The sequence below is a fragment of the Atractosteus spatula genome, chromosome 7 (genome assembly GCF_055471065.1).
Source record: "Atractosteus spatula isolate fAtrSpa1 chromosome 7, fAtrSpa1.hap1, whole genome shotgun sequence".
Taxonomy (NCBI): Eukaryota; Metazoa; Chordata; class Actinopteri; order Semionotiformes; family Lepisosteidae; genus Atractosteus; species Atractosteus spatula.
In genome coordinates this window covers 41,776,264-41,804,234 of record NC_142712.1, presented here as the reverse complement: position 1 = coordinate 41,804,234, position 27,971 = coordinate 41,776,264, and the positions used below count along the sequence as shown (strand labels likewise).

At 36.9% G+C, this 27,971-nt stretch overlaps 1 protein-coding gene across 6 annotated transcripts in view; it reads left to right on the top strand.

The window, feature by feature from the left end:
- Positions 1–9,399: 9,399 nt before the first annotated feature.
- foxp4 (forkhead box P4) overlaps positions 9,400–27,971 on the top strand; it is a 135,450-nt gene continuing 116,878 nt past the window's right edge. Inside the window, exon 1 of one of the 6 annotated variants that reach the window (XM_088920944.1) lies at positions 9,400–9,746. The gene's annotated coding sequence lies outside the window, so the exon portion shown is untranslated. Of the gene's footprint in view, positions 9,781–9,920; positions 9,940–20,533; positions 20,606–27,971 lie in introns of those variants that run through there. The other 5 variants (XM_088920943.1, XM_088920942.1, XM_088920938.1 and 2 more) reach the window with 5 other exon arrangements.

Here is a 27,971-nt window from a genome sequence, read left to right as displayed (position 1 = left end):
CATTGATGACCGAGCCAGACGTCTTCTGACGCAGTGGCATATTTCCACCTATTATAACTACCACAGATGAGTCCTCCTATCCCTTTAAGAATAAGATTCCCATCAAAGTTCAACTGGTTTTACAACAGATCGGGTGTCTAAATTCAAGCGATGGAGTTTCACAAATACAGCTTAGTTTGTTTTGAATATATATGTATAAAATGTAATCATTTTAAAATAATACTTTATTTTACTTTTGAAACAGTGTCTAACCCCATCCCTAACAATGCCTTGACACACATAAAACCAGCATGTTTCTGATCAAAGTCTTCTGTTGTATGTGTTTTACTCAGAGGGGATCCTGGGCAAATTTTAAACCAACTGTGTATTGTGCTTTCAATAGATTATTATTTTTATTGTGTGCACTACTAAAAAGTCATGTTCAGTTATAGTTTCTGTATTCTGCTGGAGAATGTGAAAATTATGAGGTAAGTATCATTGGTAAAATCAAAGGAAGCCAAGAGAAACTAAATAATTCTCACCCTGGTAGATGTTTAGTAAATATCAGTAAATCAATATGGCTAAGGGAGGGTAAATCGGACGCATTTTTTCAAAAGTATTCAGACACTTCCTATTGTGTCCCATTTTGTGAAATTACAGAATGATGCAGCCATATTTTTAGACTGAATATGTTCAAAACCCAAAAGTTTAAATTGACCCATGATCTCAATATTTAGTGGAAGCTTTTCTTGTGCAAATCTCTGTTAACTTTGTACCGCGCACTTACTAACTGCAATTGTTGCCCGTTTTGCCTTAGCTCTTTCGCATTGCTTGAAAAATGCATATGGACAGCTGTTTTCAAGTTTAACCACAGATTCTCAACAGGATTCTAGTCAGGACTTTGACAGAGCTACTCAAGGACATTGACTTTCTTAATCTTAAGCCACTCCAGCAAATTATTGTCACAGTTTTACTGTAGATCTTTAGCATCTAAGATTTCCCTGTATTTTTTCCTTAGTCTTGACAAGCTCTCTACTTCCTGCTAATGAGAAGCTGAACTATAAATGAATACAGTCTCCACCATACTTTGACAGTAGGGATGGTGTCGACTGGGTGAGGTGTTGTTTTCACTACACGTAACATTTTGTATTTAGATCAAAACGTTCCAATTTCGTCTCCTCTCACCACAAAACAAATGTTTGCCACATGTTTGCAGTATCACTTAAATGCTCCTTAGTCTTCATTGTTGAATCTTTGCTTTAAATTCACTACCTGACTGGGGACTTTAAAGAGACAGATGTATTTATTCTGAAATCATGTGAACCACTATTATTGCACTCAGATAGAAGCTCCTCAGCTGATTGTGTGGCTCATTAAGGTCATTTTGTGCACCTAAATTAATTTTGGTTTGCCACTCCACAAGTTTTGCATACTTATGTAATCATGACTTTGTTTTTCTTTCATATTAATTATCTAATTATGTCTTTCTTTTTGTTTTTTGCTTTGATTGTGTGAGGAAAGTTATGTGTAAAACAAATATTAATTGGTACTTAAAAGAGTCATGACTGCAAGCTTTAAAGCAAATAAATTGTTAACCTTCTTTTGCAAGGCACTGTACTGTACTTGTACTGTATATAGCATGCTTATTGTATGTGTATGCTTTTGTTTCAGTCATTCAGGAACTAGTCCTGGGGGGCCACTGTCTTCTGCTCTTCATTCCCCCCTGGACTCTTAATGTCATTATTGGAATTATGGTTGTTCACTTAATTTGTCTCTATTGCCCGTGTTTTAGGGTCTGCACTCATTGTGGCCCTCCAGGAGGAGGAGTGAATATTACTGACTAGGCTGTCTAAAGAGACTACCAAATGTAAAGAAAACCTCTGCTGTAAATTCACTTTTCCCCAATTTATGTATAAATCATCTTGTTTTCATCACTGGGATCTACCCCTGCCAAAAAAAAAATCAATGAAATTTTCTTTCAATTTTTGTAATACCCTGCCTCCTTTGAGGTTTTTACATCCTGCTATTTTATGCTTTTTCCTGGTTTCTTAATGACGTCTATATTTTCATTCATTTTTTCAGCCCGTTTTAGCAGTGATGCCATTTCCTTTATTGCTCGCAGCATCTAATCTGATTCCTAGACTTTCAGACATCCCACTCATCTTTAGTGGGTGTCATATGAAGGCATGATGAGGTCACAGAAGCTCGTCCCTCTCAGGACATTGTGTTGCCCCTCTTTACTGAAAAGCATGAATATACACAGACTGTAGTGATACAGCCTCTATGCTTGAAATAAAAGTCCAGAAGGCAATACACAGACCAACTGGAGTGTGTCAGCATCTCTGTGGGGGTTTGTTGGATATCCCTCACTGTTGCCGTGTGTCTGCATTAGACATTTAATATTACAAATTGGGGAGAAAGTTTAGACAGTGACGTCATTACTGAGGGTTCCAAAGAATTATATCTGAGTGCCTTTTGTTTTGAGTGTATAGTGCTGTTTTTTATTTTGAAATCAAAGCTGTAGAGGCTTTACAAAACAGGAGGATGGTTAGGAAAGGATTTCAAAATATATGTTAGACTTTTTCAGTACAGGTTAAAAAATGTTGCTTTGTTATGCACTACTTAAATGATACAGCTCACAGATTGTGCGTCTGATTTGGGTTATGGCTGCACAGGTAATGTTGCAAATCACAGAGTGCTTTTGAGCGGAGCTGCCAAAAAGGGGCTGTTTAAATCCATAACCATCAAAGACAGAACATTTTAGATCCTACATTGGGGGATTTAAAGTCATCTTCTGTTTTCACTGCAGGGCTGTAAAGGTGAAGATTGTAATCATCAAGCTCAAATTAAATATGCCTGATCCCAACCAGTCCTGGGCACGATTCACTCTAGTTTGTCTGTAGTGTAGTGTGGCATGTTGTCTATTCAATTATTATTAACAAATCGTTCATTAAAAACAAGACAATAAGAGTTAACCAATTCTTGGATTTTTTTAAGACACAGATGTTACTGTGGAAAGCCTCACAACTACTGTACCTTCTTCACACTTAGCCTGTGGCACATCAGAGTCCTCTTCCCCACTAGGTCTCCACCTGTGGCAAGCCCAGTCTTTTGATTTTATGGAACCGCAGACAGGGGACTGAAAGGGTAAATAATTTGACATGCTTTTATATTCTGCAGTCACATGATGAACAGTTAGCATTTTAATAATTCAAGGACCTTTTTTACTCTTCCACATTCAGCTAAATGTGTCTCACTTCATATAATTCCTGGCCACAATAATGTCTGCTGTCTTTCCATTGTGTAAAATGTCCTTTGATATTCTCTTGTGTTTGAGTCTTACAAATATGTGGATTATCAGAATATAGGATTTTTGAATATATGGCTAATGTGAAGCTTTCATGCCTTTTTGTTTAATCTTATGATTTTTTAATATATTTCAAGGACAAGAAAAATTCCAGAGGTCAGGTTTTCTCTTGGTAAAAATAGAAAGGATAGCCATTTTTATTCTTTTATTTAAATTGACACTCTGGGATTAACACTTGAATCCTTTCTTCAGCTCCTGTGCAGCAATTTTCCTGAAATGAAAAGAAAAAAAGATTATTTTTTCCTAGTTATTCTAAATAAAATTATTTAGAGTGCATGACAATTTAGCAAGATTTTTAAGTTCTACTTTAATTTTTGCTATTATTCCTTATACTTTGATCGAGGCACATTCCTTCTCAAATGTGTATTTTAATTTTTGAAGAGTTTTTCCAGAGTCAGCAGATCTGTTATTTGACTCTTCTTTTAAATGATAAAGAAAGCTGCCCCAGTGACAGTGAATCAATAATCTGGAAGCCGCGACTGTGCAGCTTCGCAGACACATACTGTACTGTAGCTACAATGGCACGTTGCTGCACAGAAACCCACATCCATTTTTGTGTGCTTTTCTCCTACAGTGGCCTCCAAGCACTGACATTCACTCCTAGTCTTGGACAGTCACTGACTTCTGGTTTTCATTCCATCCTGGCCTCCTAATGGTTGGAATCGGTTGTTCAATTAATTGGTCTCTATTCCCAAAGTTTCAGTGTCTACTCTCACTGAGGAATAAAAGTTATGTATAAAAAGTGATGCACTATGCCAAGTAGTTCTTAGAGATCTAGGGTATTATAACACAACATATATCCACTACCATCTTGTGTGCTGCTCACTATAGTTAGTTGATGAGTTTGTTTAAAAACACAGTTTACCTCACTAGGTAATCATTCATAAATTTCTACAGACATTACAGAAAATTCTTAAATTTTCAACATGTCATTGTAGTCACACTTCACTTAAAACAGCTGTAATGTCAAATGTAATATCTATAAGAATTTGAACTTTTTCACTGAAATATCCTATCTAAATCAAATATAAATCTGTGCCAGATATAATAGACTTTATTTGAGCACAGTTTAAAATCAACAAGATTATAATTTAAGAGCTATAAGAAAACTTTTCAATGTGGTAAAAATATTATATAAATAGGAAAAGCTATTGGATTTCTATCAATAATTAGATTGAGAATAGAGAATGCATTAATGAACCCAACCTGCGTAATGTTGAGAGGGACTGGGAATGAATGAACATAATGTATATATTCCTCCACAGACAGACTGCATGCCAACTTACCATTCAGTTATTCCTGTGAGATATTTTAGCAAACAAAGGACAGTGCTGTAAGATTTCCTATGGGAAATGTGAGTTTGGCCGGAAGATTCGAACACAGTGTAGATTGATAGTGTCAGTCAGCAGAGATATGAGTGTCATTTAGTGGACGCAAGATCAAAAAAACAGACAGCGCGTCATTCACTTCTTTGATACTGGATCTTATTCAGAGAGCCGCAACAGTGCATCTCTGAGGTTCCTAGACAATAATGCATTGCTGATGTGCTGCGCCGCCTGACGTTTGTTCCTCCCTGAGCCCAGAATGAGACGCTTGGCTAACACAAAAACCTTTCGACTTTTCTCAGACATGTACGTTTTGCAGCCGACCAGAGCCGAAGTGCGTTTTTTTCCAGTACAGTGACTTGTGCGGCTCGAAACAGCTGTGCAAAGTGAATTTGAATCTCTGGCTTGCCTACAAAAAGGCCCAAGGCAGGATTTTAACCCAGGTCTACATATTAAAAAGGCTGGTGCTTTAAAACAGCTCATTAATCTGAAGCCCCATCCTCTGGGTTTTATCACAGGCTCAAGGAAAGAGGGGGCTGTGGTATGTTTTAATGTGTTATTATAAATGTTAACCAGAGAAGGGCGACTTTGTTCCACACTGTTGCCAAATTGCCCCAGCTGGGTGTCAGAGCTAAGCAAAGAAAAAAAGTATTCCTACTAATATACATTCAGAAGACAGTGGAGAAGGAAAAAATAAGTTTGTGCTGCATTATTTATCACCCTTTAATCAACTCCAGCTGTGTCAGTAAACAGTTTTATGACGCTTTAATGAAAACATGCTGTTGTTTCTTGTGATCCGCCTGGGCAATCAAATTGCATAATTTGTGTTGTACACTCAGCCACTGTCTTGTAACGTAAACAGTGGCACAGCAACCCTGCACCACCCTTTGTTGTTTGTCTGGTAATCTGTTTTTTCTGTTTATGTCGAGACACAAACAGAATATAATTTTCTAATATCTACTTCAGTTGGACTGGAGGGTGATGTTTAGACTTTTTTAAAACCACAAGAGCCAGACTCTGGATTCTGTATTCATTTCTTTTTTCTGTATTATTCTGTGTGATGACTGCCAGTAATAACCTTTCTTCTTTTTTACCCTCTTTGGATTGCATTTGAAATGCTTCTGTTTTCATATAAAGAATTTCTGCCTGTCTGTGTGTCAGTCTGATCAGCCTACATGATTCCTCGTCTTTTGGTCTGACTAGCTATTCATCCCTCTGTCTACAGAGCAAGTTAAGCTAGTGAAGACTGTTCTTAACTTTTTCATGTCTTTTCACTGGGCCTCTGCCTTACCTCACCTTGTAAGTAGACAATTTCCTCAGCCCTCTGGGCCCATTTCTATCTGGGCTTAATTGTGATAACAGCACAAATGACAACGCAAAGGGGCTGTGCTGTACTGTCAAACTCATTTAAAGTCTGATCTCAGTCTAATTTCACCCAGAAATCTACTCTTAACAGTGTCATCATGTAAAGAATCTCCATACAGTCCTGCACTTAAAGTACAGTTAAAGTTCTAAAATCATTTTGTTACAGTAAGGGATAGCCTGAGTACTAGTCCCAAGGTTTTGTGGTATTAGATTATATTTTGATGCCTGGAATACAGCATGAGCTCCTCTTTTCTCCCCTTTCCTTTTTGTCTCAACAGTGTTTTGTTCTCTTTTTTCTTTAAGGATCAAGAAAATGAATTGAAAGATTATATAAAAAGTATATCTAAAAATCATGGTAGCCTTTGATGTATTGCTGGACTATTAGTAAAGCAAACCTTGCCAGTAACCACTGCCTTTTATCAATCCATTATTAGAAAACTGCTTATTCCTGGTGAGCCTTGTGGCAAATCTGAGTCTATCCCAGGATCACAGAGTGCAAGCACACAGGACAAATGCAGGTGATTGTAGAAAAATGGAGCACTGGAATAACATACAAACTCCACACAGATGGTACCCCAGTTTGGAACTGAACCCAAGAACAGAGTGCTGCAATTTAAATAAATAAATGAATGAATGTTTGTTTGTGTTAAACTTTCTGAATTGAATGTTAACAATAATAGCCTTCTTTCTTTCCCCAGGGAATCATTGTGTAATTGTTTTTTTCTTTCATTTACTGAAAACGTTGTAAAACAGTAATTTTATAGAGGAAATTATAATTAAGTTTAATTACCTGTCAATAGGGATAATTATAAACCTAATTAACCGCAAACTTATCATAAACACATATTTGTAGGAGACTGGTAAGAGTGTTGCAAACGGGTTTCTTTTATACAGTATGTTGGGTAAACACGGAAATAGAGGCTTCTTCCCTAGTGCACTGAAGGATAGGCGAGCGTTGCCAGTTTTGTGTGTTTACTTGAGCTCAAGGCTTACATAAAAAACAAAAGACTGATTCTCTCCCCCACACTGCATTCCTGTCTGCTGAGATAGACAAAACAACAAACAAGTAAACAAACAAACAGACAAACAAACAAACAAACAAGCAAACACACAGGCTGTGATCAGCATTGCCCGTGGCTCTGGTTGTGACCAAGCTCTGACAGTGGTGGGGGAGGAATTATGAGGGGGGCATTACAGTGAGTGCAGATACAGTAACACAATCGGGGTTTTTTCTCTTCTGACTACAAACTTCAGTTTCAACCACATGCATTCTGTTTGTATTGCTCAACCAAATGTCAAACAAGAAATGTAAGAATTGTTATTTAATGCTCGTACAGTCGACAATGCTGATTGATTACATTATGATCAGTTGTGGATCACAATACAACCTCTCCAATTCTGAACTAATATTGATAATTGTGTGGTGCTATAAGCAAGTAAACAACTCTCATAATAGAAGATATGGGCTAGGATCTGAGAAGGTTTGCAGTAGGAAGTCATACAATAACCAGCTCTTAGTAATTTTTCTTACCGGTGATAATTCCAGACTTGTCCTAGAGATGTTTTTCACTTCGCCAGAAGTCATTTATTTATAGTAATTATTAACTCCCTCACCTCTGACTTTGACCTCTGTACAGCCCTTTTAAAATTTGACAACAAAGACAGCCCAAGATATCACACACAGAGCTGTAAATATGCTTTAATCGTTGTTTTCTTAATGTGTTTGAAACTTAAATGCAAGTTCTTGTGCATCATTCCATCAGTCCATGGAATATATACAGCATAGAACTTGTTCACTGGGAAAATTATAAAGGCAACTTTTTATTAATACAAATTCATCCTGAACCTTAGCACTTACATTAAACAAAAATAAATGTATTTAGCACGTCTGAGAGTGCATGTCACTTTTAAATTCCTGTATCTGCATTCCTAAAAGAATTAACGCCTTTCTCATCCACAATCCAGCATGAAACTGTGCTGAATTTATGTTGCTGTTTCAAAGAACTCATTCATGCTTTTTCGACCATTATTTTACTTCATACAACAAGAACATTTGGGAGGATCTGTGGTGTTTCATGGATAGGAATGGACTGCCAAACCACCAGAACTGAGGTGAACATCAACTATAGTGCACTTACAGTATATGATGTCACTCCTATGAAGAGAAAATTTATCTTTTAAACTAATTCCAATCAGACTATGTCCTGTAAGGAGCAATCATCCTGGGATTTCTATTCTTCTCAAAAATAAAAAGCAAGTTTTAAAATAAGGCATTTCACAGGATACATTACTGAAAAAAGCATTCCCTTTGTTCTGAATACAGACAACAATGTTGTGTTAGATGAAGATCCTAAAATATGGATGATGGGACAAGTTCCAAAACTGTTTTTAAATAAAATATGTTGCATGTTATTGACAATGTATGCCTGTACTAATTTACATCCCATCAGCCATCTCTCTGCCTGAAACACTTCTGCAAAAATTCTGGACTCTTGAGGGGCAGAGACTGAGAAAACAAACAGATGAGCCCGAATTCTTGTGTTTAGCTCAGGTGTGGTCAAGTGCAATTGCCAAGTGTTACCTATTAAAAAACTCTTCCCTCCACTCCTGGGGCTCCCCAGAATAAGTAGGATTATGTGAGCGAGGGACTTTGTTTCCTTGTTTAGTTAAGCAAAAAACTAAACTTTTTGTGCTACATTTTATAGAAGAGCTGAAGGTTGTGTGAATTAAATGTATGATCTGCATTTTTTTATTTAAAAGTTTTTAAAAAACTAATTTACATAGGTGATACATTGTGGGTTGATTTGACCAAAACAGTGATAATTACTGGTAACCTGCTTCTAATTAGTTTGCAAACTGGTAAAACAGTGTTTATAGCCTAAATGTAACCACTGTCTGCCTTATATATTGCTTTGATCAGAACAATTTCCAAGATCCATTAGAAACATGTCTGGAACTTCTTTTTTCTGTAGTTACTGCCTCCCTCTGTGTATAAATAAATCGATTAGTTGTAAGTCACGGTCGTGTGGAAAGAAAAGTTCTACCGCACAAAAACAAAAAAAAGTTTTTGTTGTGATTAGTATTACACTCCGACCTTTGAACGGTTGCTAAGGTTTCTCTCCCTTTTGAGTAACATCTGTCGCTCGCTGGCCGTCACAATGGCAGATGTGGAATTGAAAGGTTCACAGAAGAATATACAGCTCCGGAGCGTTGCGCGCTAAGCCTGCGCGGTTCCGCTAGCGTGCTGCTACCAGCGGCAGGCAGGCAGGGGGAAATGTCGAGCGCACCTGTTTTAGATGAATTACGGTAGACTAAACTGTCCCTAACATCTCCCTAACACAGACACAACCCGAGTAATTCAACACACTGATTTCTCTCCGAACGAGCAGGGGGGACAGACGGGATGCCAAAAACTCGAGGAAGAACCGTCGGGACTTCTGGAAAGCGCTGGCACTAAATAAGAGAAAAAAAGGGGGGAAAAGTGAAAGAAAAGAACAAGCCGGAGGAGAAATCGAGAAGAAGCTCAGAAAGACTGCGCGCTGTTTTCTCTGTTTTTCTCCTCTCCTACAACTTCCAGGAGCGGAGATCATGCAGCCCCGGCGCTAGTGCACGATTGTGGTTCCGACTTCTCGCCAACTGAGTGCTCGCCTGGAGAGGAAGCGCGTTAACAGGCGGCTAGCGAGGACTGGGGAAGACCATTGTCGCAGAAAGTAATGATCGTGCAATATCACTCTTAGATCAAAGGTTTCTTCTTTTTCACTTTTTTTGTGGGGGTATTCCGTTGCCTTTTTTCATCTTGTCTGGGGGGGGGTGGGGTGGGGGTGTCGCCGGGACATTTCTCTAAAGCCGGGAAGGGGAGCAAGTCCACATGGTCCTGCGGTAGCGTGGAAAGTTTCCGAACAGGTTGAATGATATATTTTGATTATTGTCTTTCATTTCTTCTCGTGCCATTTTCTGGTTTAAGAAAAACAATTTTCAGTACTTCGGAAGTGAAGAGTTCAGCGCGTTTAGGGTCCTAACTTGTCTTTCACAGCTTTGACAGGTGAAGTTCATTTAAGACTGATAATTTCATAACGCTGCAACAACGTGGTCAGCCGGTACTATTAGCAGTGCAATGTGTTAACTATTAATAAGGAATAAGAAGCGGGATTTCAAAACTCATTTTATTGTCATAAGTAATGATGAATGACTGGTTTGGTTTATGATTAATGTATGTACTTCGGAAATCTTTTAACTTTTAATTGTTGTATAACTTAAGACGATACAGTAAAGTTTTTCTGAAACTTTACAGTACAGACTTTTAAAAAAGTATAGCTGTTTTAACATTGCAATTCCACGGCCGTAGTGATAACTCATTAAGGTAATTGCGAAGCGGAGCCTGTTATTCGAAGTGGTGTTTTTGTCAGTAAAGAAGTCGGGAGCTTAATTTTCAATCGCTCTCGATTTTAACAGATAATGTGGTCACCTCTTCATCGAGATGGCTTGGATCGTAACCCCATGCGTAAAAAATATATATTTTTTAAATCGTTAAAGCTTTCTCAACTAACGTTTCAAAAGTCACAGTGAAGTATACATACTCGAAGACCAGGAGCAAGAAGAGATTTATTGGGATTTGTTCTGAAATCTGTGTCAGTTTCACTAACAGACTATTAAGAACAAAACCGAACGTCAGACGTGTTGCTTTCATTTTGACGCAAACTACAGGGCAAGAATTGTCCGCTGTAGACTTTTTGAGGATACCAGTGGGGGAGTGGGGGTCCAGTTTTTAGGATTTGTCGTAGCTGGAAGGTATCAGAATTGCCTCAGTCTTTAGAGGTCGTGACCTGTTTGAGAAGACTTGAGCATTTTCCCTGTACGAGTACTTTCCTGACTTTGTTACTAAGTGCATTGTTTTCGCCTCAAAGCTACTAGACATAATAGAGAAGGCCCGAACGGGTACTTTCTTTTGGACTATATTGCTAACCTGGATTCCGAGATAAAAAAAATCATTTATAAAACCTCCAAAAAATTACAGTAATAGAGGATCTAAAATTGAAGAAAATTAGCTTTTTTTATTTTATTAACGTTTTAGAAATATACATTTTAAAACGGAAACCCTTATCTTGAGTTGAATAAGTATCTAATTTTAATTTTTAAATATTTATTAAAAATAGTTGAAAACAAAATTTATTCCTGTGTCCGCTCCTCTTTAGGACGAGAGTACAGGTGTTAAATTTACAGTTTTAGTGTTTTGAGCGGGACTTGGGAGTGAAGTGTACTTATTCACGCTAATGTCTGCCGTCAAATAACTAATTCTTTTAAAAACATGAAGTATATAATGAAGTAAGCGAACACAACCATCAACAGACGCAACTGAGTAGCGGTGCGGTTGAAACCTTGTAATTCCATGGAAGAATACAAAATAAAATATCCTCTTTCAGACCTTTTCTGAAAGGAAAAAACGCAGCTTACAATCTTTTACTTTTATCTACGACAGTTTTTATTCTTATAGGAACAGAAAGTTGCGAAACCATAATAATTTGTTCCAAAATCACACGACTTTTCGATCAATGTCCATTTTCTATTAAGTTGCAAAAATAAATACGTTGATTAAAAAAATAAAATGAATACGTTAAAAAATCGTTGTATGGGTATGCTTTAAAATGAGTGAATTTGAAAAGCCATTCTGAATTCTGTTGCTATATTGCACAGCTGTAAATTTCAAAATTCTCGTCTGGCTGTAAAAAGATTTTTACTGCGGTTCCGCTGCAACTATTTGTTACTTCCGCGCCACAGCAATTCTAGACCACCTTTTTCTGTGGAATTAATCGGATGAAATAGTTAATAAACATAAATGGATATATTATCGCATAACGCAGAGAAACCGATTCACGTGGTATACAAGACGCGCGCAGTTCACGCACTTTTTGCGGTTGTCTCGCATTTCTAAATCAATTAAGCACCTTGGAAGCCCAAGACCTTTTGGGATAATTTCAAACAATTGTTTTTCCGCTTGTAAAATGAGTGGAACACGACAAGACTTTTTTTTTTTAGTTCGCGTAGAATGTCTGTGTGCTGTTTTATTTATTTTAGAAAAAAGCTTAGGCAATGTTTGCTAGACTCCACTTTCTGTAAACATTTTTAAGTACGAAGTTTGTAATTACTTTTATTTATTTACTTTGTTGAAGGATGTGTTTGGAAATTCAGAACAGGATGTCTAAAGTTATTCTTTTAAAAAAATGTATGTACAAAAACAATAATGCAGATTTTTTTCCAAGTTGGCACATACATGGGTATATGTAGGTAAGAAGAGCATGCCGTGTTAAACATAATTTGAGTAAAAACTAGAATTTATACACCGTGAAAGTACAAAAACGTCACTTATTATTGTATGCAATTATCTGTTTTAGGATTCCTTTAAGATCTGTCCGCATGGCATTTGGAGAATGACATAGGTGTTATTAAGGTTTGATTGATGACAGACAGGGACCGTTTACCCCACTGGTATTATATTTGGAGCCTTTCGCTGTTTCGCAGTACAAACGCTGTTATTGCTCAACATGAAGGTGGTTTCAGGATGGGAACAGTGAAAGCGTTTACAGTAAATGAAATTATTTTAATTTAGTTGGGTAGATACCTAGTTCAATTTTAAAGCGTGTATTGTGTGTGGATAAAATAGTATTTCATTATTTTATTTGCAAATCTTTTATTTATGTAGGCTATGGTGCGCATGTATATGTAAATTATACCTCTCTTTTAATGTACCTAACAAGGTAGGAAATAAGTCTTAATTGCCCTCTCAAGTAACTATTTTTTAACATCAACAGGAGCAAACTGTCAAGATGTGATTATTCTATTTTTCAGTAAAAAGGCAAATAATCTGTTTAAACCACCCAGGTGTTTAAGTGAAAGAAACACTGTATTACACCATTTACATTTCAGCAATTATTCTTCTTAAAGGAATGTTTGGCAAACATAATGCCTTTTTTCTGAAAAATGCTAAATGAACTTATTTAAAATATTTTAAGCCTGTGTAATAGTCTTAAACCATTAATATTATGTGATATGGAATTTTCTGTGATTACTTCTATCTAGTTTGTACTGCTTCAGAAGGAGCTGAGTTGTAGATCTTGGGACTTAGGCTTAGATATTTTTTAAAAGGGAATTCTACCAAAAGACAGATTGCACCCTTTACTAAAAAGGCCCTAATAACAAATCCCCTTATCAAATACTTCCAGACCTTCTTAAAAAATAATACGAGGACTGCTTCCTTCAGATATAGATTAACCTTTAATGATTGCTATCTGAGAAATAGGTATTTAGAAAAAAGGTCGATCTGTGGTTGTGTAGCTCTTAAGAGTCAGAACAATACAGGTGCTGCTCAGGAATGTATCCCAAATATTCTCTGGTTTTGCCCGATTAAGAAGTGGGATGTTCTCTGTGGCAGGGAATCTCTAAAATAGACAGGGTATTAAAAGCAAATTCCAAAATTCGGCAAATGCTGTTCAACTGGGAAAGTTTATCCAGGAGCAGGGCCTCATGGGCAAAAGGGAATGTTCATGTTCCACTGAATAGTGACACTGCAAACAGCAGTCTGTCCTTTGTCTCTACTGCACGTCTGTGGAGCTGTAACCTGCAAAAGCTAAACCTTTTGCTTAGCAGCCATCCTGTTTTTTTTATTAAAAAGTGTGGCTACATTCTTTTCAGAACCCCTGCTGGTTTTCAGTGTGCAGTATTTTTAATGGCTTGTTGATGTGCTAATGAGGAGTCATCCAAGTGTTTGTACTTCTTAATTTTTTTGTCCTTCTTTATGATTTCCTTCAGTGCTTTAAAACTGTTGTGCAGTGTCATTTTTTACGGTGATATCCAACTATGGATGTGAAGCAATTGAACAAAATAAGGAAAAAATAATTTCAGCTGTTTTGAGATGTGCTGGAGCTGGGATAGGGTTCCAAGTATTGGATGTTTTGAGCTAAACTCCGGACAGACACCTGAGCCTGCGACTGTGGGGGAAGAATGTGTATGATCTTGAAGGACGGTAAAAAGAAGATGCTGGGTTTTTCAATTTTTTTTAAACCATCCACTGATTTGCACCTCAAGCTGTTAGCTGTGTTGGAAATGAAGTTTACCTTGGTTTGATCCAGGTTCTGTCCGTAGTCATTCCTGGGGTGTGCCTGCTAGCCAGCCCAGCTCCCACTCAAAGGAGACGCGCTTTGCTGCGAGCTTCCTGATTTGAGACGGGATCCTGTCGGGCAGACTGGATGGATCTGTGGTTTCAGAGGTCGTCTTATCAAGCTTTAAACAAATGAGCCCTGTAGTGAGCTTTTTTTTAAAACATTTTTTGGTATTCTTATCACTACTGCTCAAAAATGACGAAGGATGCAATCTCTCTCAAAGTTTTTTCTTAAGAAGATCGTTTACACTGGATCTTAAGTGCAGGTTTTTCACGTAAGACTTGAATTTAGGTCAGATGATATATTCAAATAAGTTTCTTATGATTTGCTGCATTTTTACTTTTGGGTTAAATGATGTGTGCATGTTTTTTTTTTATTTTCAAATTAGAAATGTTCCACTGGGAAAGGTTAAACTTGGTGTGGCGATGGCTTTTCAAAACAGTACCAGTTGTAGTGGACTTTACTAGAAATTTGAATCAATTTCTGTGAATGTCAATTAAAACATATGGCTTTAATTGAAATTGTTATTCAGGATTTTGACGGGCTAAATTTTTTTTTTGGAATAATAAATTACATTTTTAGACAGTGAGGACTGTTTTTATTTTTGGTCTTCCAGTCCTGTCATTTTAAGCTCTGTAAAACCATGAACATGAATTTAGTATATTTTCTGTTTATGCAATCGCAGGAAAAACAGAATTGAGTTTTTTTTATACTTTAGAAAACCCTGCATAGTTAAGAAGAACAAAAAAAGATTAAAAAATCAGTTGTTTAATCCAGCAAAGTCCAATTAATCCTATTAAAACAACAAAGGTTTTCTGCTGGGCTGGGAAGGGAAGGGTGAGGACTTGAGCATTAGAGTTGTTTTTTCTAACCTGTACCCCACTGTCATATGCCTACTGAAAGATGAAAGCAGTAGTGCGTTTGGAAATATCTTTGGGAGTCATCTCTTCACATTGACCCCATGAACAGAAAAGCACTAGCAAATAAGGGGAGAAAAGCTGAAAGCTGATGTATTTACATTACAACAAAACAAAACAGCCAAAAAATAATTTTGCCAGAAGATATGTCAAATAGGAATTAGTGCTAGGGAAGCCCTCTCAGTTTTGGTGCAGTTCTTCTGTGATTAAAATGAAATCTGTGAGATATCCTACTTTTGAATTTTTTTAGAAAAGCTGTTTTTTCTTATGTAGATCCAGGCTTGACATCGAAGTGTTTAGCAAGCTACCATGCATAAATCGTTTTTTATAGTTGTGATACACTGAGCAGTAGTTCTGTTTGTTAACACTCTTTGTGGTAGGACAGAGTTCTCTGTTCTATAGAAAGGTGATTAATGGATGAAAGCAATGGAAAGCTTATAAAAAAACAACTGAAAAGAAACTCCTGCCTTCTGATGCAGGAGTATTGCAGAAACGTGGTGTGCCCACTGGATGGAAATGACAGTATGTTAGAGTTAAGGGTGTTGGTCATTAGTTTTAGCGTCCATTAGCTAAACTTCCCATGAGAGAAATTGTGGAATTGAGTTGGTAATTCAGTTTACGAACTGTTATTCAAAATGTTGTTGCAGAGACAGTTTGAAATATTTTTGCAGCATCTTCTGAGCTTTGTTTCTGGTTCTCAAGTACAAAACCGTGCTGAAACAAGTTAGTGCTTCTTGACATAAAGATCTTTGTGGTGTAAAGAGGGTGCAGAAGGAAAGTTTTTTTTCAGAATGCCTTCAGAATAGGAGACATACACGCAAAGGCTTATTTTGTCTGTGAAATTCTCACTTTTGAAACTAAAGTTATGAGACACTTTTAAAAATAAACTGCACCTCTCTCCTTTCCCTCCAAATTTGCCACAGCGAGTTTAACCTTTCCCAGTGGAACATTTCTAATATAGATTTTTTTGTGTGTTTGTAGAAGTTGACGATTTTGCGGTGATCAATGAACAGTGTGATATGTCTCTTCACGAATGGTTTCTTAAGTCAGAAGCTGATCCCAGCGGTCACTAGATTCACTTTTGCTAACTTTGCATTACGTTTGACAGCTGTATTTGCGTTATGGATTTTCTTTCAGTCTGGCTTTTTTTGTGAGATCCTCATAACGCTGCTTTCTGTGTATTTTAATCTTCAGAGAGCAAAGGCGACAGGGTGTGAGGGCTTGCAAAATTGGGACATCTTGTGCTTTAGAAACTTAGAGGACATCTCTAAAAAATGAAATGGAAAAATGAAGACGAGAACTCTAGAGTACACATATTTTCAATTCAGTTTGTGTCTTATGAAGATGCTGTTATCCTTTAATTTTAAAGAGAACTCAAAATATATTCCCTTCAGCAAGAGATGTGATTTCAGTAGAGAATCTGGGAAGATCTTCATTAGAAATTTTTTCCTTGTTTTTATGGTGGCCACCTAAATTCTTGTCAACTAAATCATGCATGCTGTTTAAATCCTAATCCAGTGACAGCTGCAGCAAAGTCAGACTTGTGTTCCTTTGGGACATTTGGGCACTGTAGGGTTTGATAAATCCTCCGCTCATTGGGTAATCATATAAGTAATAACCATATAAACTCATCTACGTTTCATTGGCACTACCTGGATTACTAATGAAAAAATGGTGTTGTGTTATGTATGGTACTTGTGATGGCCAACAGAGGATGTCTACTGAAATAAATTAATCTGACAACTTTAAGGACTGAATTGTTATATGTCGGCAAACTCATGGAACAGATATTGTATATTTGCCATGCGGACTGAGTGGCAAAAGAGGCTGTAATAATCAAGCATCTAGCTCAGATTTTGATTGAACCCAGAGTTCTGCCCTCTGAAGAGATTCAAAAGGACAGGAGCTGTAAGACTATGTGTTGGTGTGTTGTGGTGGCCTTTCAGTGCACTTCATGGTTGGGAAGTGTTTTGCAAAATTTTGTGAACTGTAGCATGTGTGCAAAAATCCAGTTGCACACTAAGCACCCTGCTGTACCTGCTGTGTTGCCACGAGGAGCCGAGGATGCACAAAACTTGTGTAATTACTGTTTGTGTGCAAGACTCGCGCAGAGTGTCTCGATCTCTCGCGCTGTTGGTACCAGCTGATCTCCTGCCAGAGATTCAGGGCTTGTTGCTTTATCATATCAGACGAGTTTAGAGTTCAGCGAGAATGTTTTATTAGAGCGGACAGTCTACATGTCAGCAAAAATTAACATGCTCTGAACCAATCTGGGGATGAAAATATTGTCTGCAGCCTACAACTGTTAACATTCAGGATGACATTGTCTGGAAATCTAACACAGATATGCAAATACTGAATCACGCTCGCTAGGGTACATATATAGCAATTAAAATGATGATGTCTTTTATTCAGATGACAGGTTATTGTGATTCCATTATTATAAAAATATTTGGAACTAAGTACGTATATCTAAATTTTTACTCAAAACTGATATTATTTTTTGTGTTTTTTCAGCTGTATAAAAGGTTCATAATGTGCTAATCTCTGTGTGTGAAATAGATTACATTATAATGCCTTAGGAATTTAAAACCCTGTATTAAAACTGTCAGTAGAAATGAATGCTTAGATGATGACTTTTAAGTCTTTTTCTTGTTGAAGTGCAAGACAATTGGAAGTTATTTTATTTGCCAAACTGATATTGTTCAGATATTAAGTGGATGGTATTAGTTAATTGTGCTGTTGATAACATTTAATTTTCAGAGGTAGGGATGTACAATAACAGATTTTTGTAGTATCCTTTATTCCTATAAAAAAATGTATTCCTTGATCAGGTGAAGGCATTGCTGGCTGAAGTGCATCTATTACTACATTTTTCAGCCTTGTTGCTTAAATAACTATGTGGCCACCCCTACCCTCCCAAACAAAAACACCTTCATGGCCAGTACTTTCTACACACTATAGATCCCATAAATGGGAATGAAAGCAGCCCCCGATTGTTTGGACATCAAGACTGTCGGCTGTTTTGTGGTTACTGAAAGCGTATGACATTTGTAAAAGGATTTAAAATCTGCAGCGCTCTTTCCTCAAAAAATTATTGTTGTGAGCCCAGTAGATTACAGTGTCTACTCTGAGGTCCTTCACAGGAGGGAGAATTAGCTCTAAAATAACCTGAAGTGCACTAAGGCTCTGAAGCCGGTATTGTTTTAAGGACCCAAAAAGCATACAGCTAAGCTGTAGTCCAGGAGAAAGGTGAGGCTAATTGTGTAGTTCTACATCTGTCTTGTGTGTTGATGGCTTTAAGGTTTTTTTTATTTTTCGTTTGAAATGACTTCACCTATAAATAAGTCAATAACTGCAAATTCGGAAATGCATTCCTTCTTTATGAAATTCAGGTGAATTTTGGCAGTTATTTGCTATCTGTCACCTACTGTACTGAAGTTAGCCATGTAGCAAAATTACCTGGAAGGGACAAAGCTCAAAATTGGAAGGTTGAATTCCATCATTATGTTCTGCAGTGCATAAAATAACTCTTCCAAAATATGACCCTGGTGGAAAATAGATTCCTATATCCCCATGTAAAACTTATAAGTAAGTATAGAAGTACTGTTCAATAATTTTACGTCTGGAATTCAGATGTTATTTTTAATTTAAAGGCAACAGTTATACTGTATGTTTGTTTCTTTTCTTTTTATATGTCGTTCATACTGGAAGAAATCTAAAACATTAAAAGTGTCCTGTGCATAAAATAAATGCAAGAAAGCACATGTACAAATGTATTTCACATATTTATTGGGAGATTTAAGTCTTTCTCTTATCAATCATACAGTCTCTTCAGATTGTTTTTTTTTTGGGGGGGGGCACAGTTTCAATTTATTTTGTTCACTTATTTTCAACTCCTGTATATGTTTTAGCCAGTATTTACACTATACAGCCTTTAGAATTTTCAAAACACCCACAATGCTGTTGTGATTTTCAGGGGTTTTCTATGATCCTGACAGAAAATGATGAGCTCATTTAGTTTATTTCTGTTTTTTCATTTTGTTGCAAAGAAGTTAGACATCTGCGATCCCGTCTTTCGTTTTTTTTCTATTGGATAGATTTAATAAACATATAAAGGGGTCCTTTTCATCATGCAGTTTAAACACTCTAAGCAGCTGGATAAGTTATCTGCTCACCATTTATTTTATTTTCTATTTGGCTCAATTTAGTTTGTGAATCTGTTCTGCATGCAAGTTGAATAATCTTGACTTAACCTAAAGACTATGTGGGCTGCCTGTTAATAGTACATTTGCTTAGATTTAAAGGTAACTTGAAAACAATGCAGTCTTCCATCAATTTCTGTATTAAATTAGTCCTTATTTTGCCCTTGAACCTTCTTTTGAAAGGGTTAGCATACCTCAGTCAGCAAAGGAATGTATATTAAAAGCATTTTTTATAGTTGGTTTTGAAGAGAATGGAAATAATATCGGCCTTATGTTTTGTAACATTAAAGCTTTAGCTCATCATTCTTTAAATTTGTCTTTCCTAAAATGCATTTATTTGCTACATTTTGTGAACATTTCTCAGCTACAGATGATGAGCTATGAATGTGCTATTTGTGTTCTAGGAAGCGATTTTAGAAAAGAAATGTGTACATTAATGGTTTTCATATCTAGAACATAAGCTCGCTGCATATGGAAAAGCAGATCTGATTTAGAACCATTTGTATTTTGGACATAAAGAAGGATCAGGAGGTTCTAGCTATTGGTCCGTAAAGGCTTCAAAATTAATTTAATTAAAAATTGCTGATTTTGTAAATGTCGGTTACCGGTGACCACGCAAAGCATGTACTGTAAGATGAAACTTTGAAGAGTTTTTGTCTTCAGCTGTTTTTTGACTCACAGTAACTATGGTGTGCACATTGTAACCTGCACGCTCTGGACTTTATTGCAAAACCGCTAAAGTTTTGTGTGGAAGTCTTAGTGGACAAAAGGTAGGACCGTAAGCTTCCAAAATGTTTTTGCTATTTGTTTTTTATGGAAGTCTGCTGGCAAGAGATTTTTGATCAAACCAACACAAAGTTTTTGTTTTTTCAGGGAAATAGGGGAACAGTGCAGAGGCCTTTTTAACAGATTTCTGTGTCAGGTCTAAATTGGATTTGGTAAAGACCTTTGCTCAGGATGCGGTTGTCAAGTATGGAGCTAGAGTAAATAAATAAACACAGCCCATTATTTACAAGCTTTGATTTGAGTAACAAGGAAGTTATAACTGGTTAAGTAATTGTCATCCAAGCTCCTTCTTTCATTTTTCCTCTATTTTTTTTAGACTGAGGTTTCTTTTGATGTGTAACAATTTGCTAGTAATGGAGAAAACATAAACGTAGTTTTTTTTTCTCTTTCAAGGACTAACGACATTTATTACCGAGCTTTAAAAAAAGCCATTGACTCTTGGCGAAACAGGCTCGACAATACCAGCGGATTCGCATGGAAAACCGGTCTGTAGCAGCGGATAGTGAAGGTCAGTTTTATTTCTTGCGACCTGTATCAATAATTTCTATTCCCATGGTTTTAATTATTTTGGCATTGTGAAAAAGGTCAGGATCAACTGCCTTGTGCCGACAGTGAGCTTTTCTTTCAGGAAAGGAACATTTAATGAAAACCTGGCATCCTCCAGCTATGAGAGAGGCAGAGACGTATATCGTCAGGCATTTTTCTAGTGTTTTGTCAAAGTTTGCCTTAAACTTTCCGAAATCCCTGCTTCTGAGTACATCTCCTGGGTTCTCTGCTAAAGAGCCCGGAGACAGCAGTTTTGTATTTGCTGTAAGTATGCTGTCACCATTATCTCGTGAGGCTTTGCAGTTAGAGCTATTGGTTTCCATCCGCTGGCTGGAAGCAGGCCGTTGTAGTGCTTATATACCATGGGTAATTTCAAAAACACAGCTTTGACTTCTCCTTAAATGCCATCTTTTCATCCCCTCCTCAAATAAAATTAGCTGGTCCTGTGGAAGATCGTTTTTCAGTGGCTGAAGTCTGTGGTTTAAGACTTCCCTCTTCATTTATTAGGTTATTGTCAGTGTAAAACAGCTCTGCAATTTGACGGCTAATGGGACGTGGTTGCTTTTAAAGTAACAGGTTTGAACCCAAGAACAGGAGGTCAAGTTCAACCCTGAGGATATTTTCTATTTCGCTTTCCCTGATTTTAATAGCATACCCAATGGGGACCAGGGAAAAGGAGTAATTTAGCATCCCAAATTTAAATTTCTTTTTCTCTTCCACAGGGTTAATTGCGTAGGAAATTGATAGTTCTTTTCAAGTGATTGCGGACACATAGATTTGAGTTCCTGCTGTGCTAGACCACAGTAGTTCCCAGTCAGACGCAGTGACATTTCTTCTTTGAAAAATGAAAGAGAGGGGAAAAATATCTGGGAAAAATGTTAGGTAGTGGGATCTGTATTCAAGCCAGAGTGAATTGTGACTGATCGTAACCAACAGTCTTTTCTTCTTTAATCTGTGTTACCTGATCATTTAGTAAGTTTACTAATCAGGCTAATTGAGCAACCTTTTCTGGCTCGTCTTCTCTTCTGTGCCAGGGAGAGTTGCACCACACAGCTCCTGCCATGTCAGAAAATATTTATGACAGTTGATCTTCCTGGCTTACGGGAGAGAAGATGAAACTTCCCAAATTTACATCCTCCAGCATTAGTGAGATAGTGCATCTCCAGGCAAGATATTTTACACTTTCTGTTCTTCTCCCTAATGAGCCAATCAATCTGGATTCTTATGAAGGAGCTCTGATCTATAGATCACTACATGTCTTAACATTTCATTGCCAAAGTGGCACTGTTATTGTTGCACCTCTTTAACAAGGGAATCTCAGTTTTTTTTTCAAGTGACTCCAAAATGTTAGCGGCAGATTCTTTCACTTTTCTCAAATTCAAACTGAAAAGCCTGCTTATATATTAAAGCAGACCTGAAGAAAAACAGTGTTTCCTACAAATGGTTCAATGGTTCTGGCTTGGTAAATATTATAGAGCGAAAATGCACTCTTAATAAAAATGTGCAAAGAAACCATGTGGACAGACAAGTTCAGGTTTCAGAAGGGAGCAGCACCTAAAGAAAATCTTGCTGCTTTGCCCTTTAAAGTTTTTGTTGTGCCTGCGTGTCTTGTGTGGTAGCTGGGGGGAGTGTGTATGAAGGTTTTATGACACACCCTGAATGATTAGACAACATGAGTTGCGAATGGAGCCTACGTGCATTACCACACACAGTACCTGTCAATATCGACAGTTAATAAAAAATGCTCTGTCAATTGTCGTATGTCATATGTTGTATATCGATGTCTGTGCAGGTGCTTTCTGTGTGCCCCTGGCGAAACTGGATTATACTTTGTAGTAGAAGGTTGTGTGCTAAATACTTTAACAACAGTGCTCTGGATGTTACAGTAAATGAATAACAGTTTGGCAAGTGATACGCTATTGATTGGTAACATTGAACAGTGCTGGGAGCACTTTCCCTTTTAAACAATGTTAGCTTCAATAGTATTATTATTTTTCATCTCTTTTTCTGAATGTTTAGTCTGTATAAATTGAGATAAGGCTTTTTTGTTTTCCAAGGTTGTCTAACCAAGAGTTTGGAATGGCAACATAAACAGTAGGTCAAATTAGAATTTAACTCTAAAGGTTGCAGCACTGGTCAAACCTTCATCTGTTAATGATTCCTCTGAAATTATCCTCATAAATAATGCGTTAGTGATGTTACCTTTATTTAGAGATAGTTTGTCATCATTTGACTTTTTAAAATAAGAATTGAAATGAGTTATATTTTAGAGAGGCATGAGGTCTCGAACTTCCCTGAAGAGAGATGGCTAATGAGTCCGTATTATACAGTACCTGTCTGTGATCTTTACCCGTTTAACTTCTCCGGGTGGAATGACTGCCTGATCATTGCAGTTCATTGGCCGTTGGATCCTCCTCTGAATCCACTGTCAATGCGGAAAATTCTGAACAGTGGCTTGGCGCAGCTTTCCCTCTCCAGCAGCATAATCATTAATGAGAATGAATTTAACAAGAGTGAGAGATCTTTTGGGTATAGCACAATTTATCAGGAAGGCGTAGGCTTTGAAAAAAAAAGAGGCCCTTCAAAGAAATTCTATTCTTCTTATTTTTAATGTATGATGAGACACTGAAAAGTTTTTATAACGTCATGCTGTCTGAACAGTAGAGAACAGAGGAAAACGTCTAATCACTCTTCACAGAAAAATGACTTCCAACGAGATTTAATTAACTGATAAGAGGGGCTTCAAATTAATTTTTCAAGGATGTTAGATTTTGATTAAGAAACTCCTAAAAGAAATAGACGAATAATCAATTTTTTAATCAACTTACTCAAATGGTAACTGGTTAATATGGTAATTCTGACAATTAGAGCAAATATTGTAGTGCCGCAGTTTCAATGCATCCCCTTAACGGAATTATAATATCTTTACATCTAATTATCATGGTTATTTAATTTTTTTTTGTGTGGCTACCTCTCAATTTCAGTATTCATTTTTCTTCTTATTATTAAGAGTTTTATTCAAAATTAGAAGTTCGGAACCTCAATAAAAGGAAACTTTTTCCAATGAACCCTGATTCTGCACTGGCAGAGATTCCCTGGTGGGCAGACATTGAAAAATGACAGAAAAAGAAAAGTTTAAAAATGAATTTAAGTTCTTTCCTATTTAAAAGCAGAAATGGTTGCCAGTTTTATTAAGATTTGAATGTATTTTTCTAAAATGATTTCACTTAGAAAATGAGTTAATGATCGCAAGCTATTATTAAGAAGGCTGGCACCAATTTTCTTCAACAGATCTAAGAAATTATATTAGATTTTTTTAATATTTATTTTATATTTATATATGGTCGGCTGGAGGTCTATGAAAGTGCATTAGTGGAGAAATGAAAATTCTCTAGTGCTGCATAATTAAAGAAATATCGGTGTTAAATGGCTTTTTAGACTTACTATTTGAAAAGAACAGCTTACTGAAGTAATCTCGGGTAATTTGCTCTTTCAGAAGGGCTTCCTGTGAAGGGCTGGTGATTGAGCGCGAGGGACATGACAGTACCTGCGGGGCTCGCCGCAGCTGGGAAGGGCCCGGACTTGATGGGCACCTTCCAGTTGAAGCGCTCGGATCACGTTCCTTTCCCTTAGAGAAACCCGTGGTCAGCGCATAGCATTTGGATTTGGACAGTTGTCTTCGCTACACCTGCTTCAGAAACTTTTTTTTGCATATTCTGACCTTTGACAGACCTGCTGAAGCTTTGCAGCAGAGACTAGAAAAGCGTTGTATTTTTCCCCATAATGTTGATGACCTCTGGGGATTGCTTTCTTTTCTGTTTTGTAAAGTAGTACATTTTTTCGCAATACAATTGCAAAAACAAAACTTTATTTTTAGGGCGGGCTTAAAAGAAATATTCAAAGCATGTTTGTTTGGCCTGGAGCAGTTTCTAGGAAAGGGATGGTGCAGCTTTGCTATGCAGAAGAGTTTTTTCTTTTAAATTCACACGCGGAAGTGACTGTGTAGCTTTTAAATAGCGCAAACTGGCAAAAACTCAATATTGAACGTAGATATTCAATTAGCAAAACTCATTAGCAAAACTTGGCGTTTGTTGTTTTTTTTTCTTTTTCCTGGCTCCGAATCAATGGCTTTGATATGCTAATTAGCGAGTAATTTAATTTCAAAAGGCCGCAATTAACAGCGCAGTTGTGGACACGATGAAGTTAAGCAGCGTAATCTAATTTGCATTAGTAACGAGCGGGGAGTAATTAGGGGACTAATTAGACACTTCAGACAGCACTTGTGTTTACTTTCTTAATGAAGTGGAGTTTTTTCAAGGGAGAGTGAGCGAGCTTGGCACCAGCGTCGTGACAGGAAAGCTGGCACTATAGAGAGAGTGGCATATGGCTTACAGATTCTCTCTAATTACACAACTGGTACCCGCCAGGTTATGGCAGATGCCATGTGTCATTGGCCCATGGTCTGATTTCAAGTACCAATCAAACAAAGTCGTTTTAGCTCATTAACAGATGCAACTGGAAGTTCACACTCACATTGACCGTGGTACTTGTCATGTATACAGTAAGGTATTATACAGTGTGTGCAGAAATAGGTCTTGGAGCTTAATTAAATTGTTCGTTTTTCTTACATACACAGTGCAACTTGTTCCTAATCACCTCTACCCCTAGGTATCAGTTTCAATGTGCGATAATGAGAAATAATTAAAGAGTTCTTATACTGCCTGAAGTTATTTAGTAGGTGATTTTTTTTAATCTTCTTTAAAATCGAAGTAAATCTTGCAGTTATGGGCTCTTCTGCTGCTTTTGAATCTGTGTGCTTTTGCTATCCGAGAGTTCCCATCATTTAGAAGTGACAAACTTTTTCTTGAAAGTGGATGTTTGCTGCCATCCTTGGGACAGGAGTAGACTTAGAAATTAAAATGAGACCACAAAAACTTTTCATCCTTTTTTCCTATTCAACAGAAAGTAGTTACTTTAATAGACTAGGAAAAACACAAGCTTAAAGAAAAAAAGGCTCTTGCACTCTCGTTTACAGAAAGTTGGTCACTCTCAGCTTTCTGCTTTTCTTCTCTTGGAATAGACTGACTCTGCCATTAAAGATTTGTGGATATTTGGCTATTGGCTCTGTAAACAAGTTGGTGTTATTTTCTCAGCCACTGCGTAAATATGAAACCCAGCTTCTCTTTCGTAACCAGGCAGCTGGCAAACATTCCAGGGTCTTCTCTAGGCTTTGTCCATCAACCGTGTATAAATTACAGTCCTCCCTTTGTTGAGAATGACTAGCCTTAAAGCAAACGTGCAGCACTAAAAAAATAATTCATCCAAATTGCAAGAACAGGCTACTTTAAAATATACCACATCCTAATGAAATGTCTAAATTTTTAAAAATGATATACAGCATGGGTGATATCACTCTTCATATTTATTCATGAATTCTATTAATTCATATTAATTCTAACTTTTTTTGTTTTGTCTATAGATTGTAAAACATGGCAAGCTTAGAGTCTGTGCTGTTAAGAGTTGTTTGTTAAACCTGCATTCAGTTTTCTGGGCATTTCAAATACAACAAACAATCCAAGTCAACTGAGTTTTCTGAATGTACACAATTGGATTGTGGTGGGCACATTTCAATAGCATAAAGTATTTTTCCATGTACAATTTTTCTGTTTTTCCTGATTATATTTATTTTTATTATTTAGAAAAATTGAATGTTTTATTTGGTAAAAACTCTATTATAGAATATATTTTTTATGAATATATTTAGAAGTTTTCATACAACACAGCTGTTTGCCAAGTAGGTGTTTGCCAGATACTGCACTGAGCTCTGTTCTGTTGATGTAGCTGTACCATCACTTAGTAAAAGCATATTTTTCAGGATTGTTCCCCCATTGCCCAAGGACTCAAACCTAATGTTTTTTTATTGGCCTTATTTACTTAGAGCTGGGGTAAAAATGGATTATGGACTTTTCCAGATTCTAAGACGTAGTTTGGTTTATATAGATCATCTGAAAGAGGAAACATTGCATGTAAGTCTGCTCTGAAAGGGTGGGGCCATCAGGTGACGAAAAGGGCAGCTTTTACAGCTGTAAAATGGCAGGATTAGAATTTTAGAGTTTTAAAGGCTAATTTACTCTGTTGGAGCTAAACCCAGTACTCATTTGCTCAATATTGGTGTTAGATGATATTGCGTTTTCTGTTTTTTTCATGCAATATTCATGTTTAATATTTCAGAAGGTTTTTAAATATATACTATATACTGTATGTGTTCACCCAGATTCTGCTCTTGGCAGTATTGTGCTGTCACTTTACAACAGGTTTGTTTTAGCAGCTGTCTCTCTGGTGGCAAAGAAAAAGGAACAGAATGACTGAAACCTCCCACTTTTCACTTCAGCTTCAGTTTAAGTGACTGCTCTTGAGCTGATGAGTCTCTGCACGTTTAAAATATTAGTTTTGACAGGCATGAGGAGTTAATTAAAGTTCAGAATGGTTGCAGTTTGTCAGTTTACTTAATTTCTGCTCTACTGTTCACTGATTTAAAAGAAGTATAGAATATAAGGCTACAAATTACAAGCCATTTCATTGAATATCAATAAAAAGAAAGTTGTACAGAAAATCTGATCTTATAACTGGCGATACCAGTTCTGCTGATCCTCAGCACTGAAATGTCTTATGAATATGTGATTTTCTCATGAACGAAAAGCATTCTCTGAGCTGCTCTGCACAGACAGTGGCAGCACCCTTGAACTTTCAGATAGTGCAGCCTAGTGAAATCACTATTGCATTGTTTGAGGTGGTGGGGTGTTGCAGGAATCGTTTTATAGTTTTACTTAAAATTTGTCAGTCATAGAGCCAAACTTCCAGCTTATGACAAAGTGCTTCTCCAAGCAGATTTCTTTTTATTAATTGTCTGACTTTATGAGGCATCATTAAACTTTTTATATGCTTTCTGTGTGTGCATGCACACTTAATTAACTACAGTAAACTCCACAGAGTGCCACAGAGATTTAAATGAAGATGCAGAAATGTATTTTCTACCTTTATATTGAGAATAAAAGGTAAGAGGCCTTGGCACCTGGTAAAATTAGCTGGAGTGATGTGGGTTTCTTTAACACCTACAAGGAACATTTCTGTACCCTTACTTATTATCTGGAACTGAGTGAATACAGAGGTAAGACTGAAGAACAAAACCTACAGTACATTATTTTTTTAGGTGATATGTAATCGCTTATAAAATCTAATAAATGAAGCGTGTAGAATAACACAGCCTGTACTCCCAGAACAATCCAAGTGGACATCCAATGGTCTCAAGTGTGGCAGAAGTGTTTTCT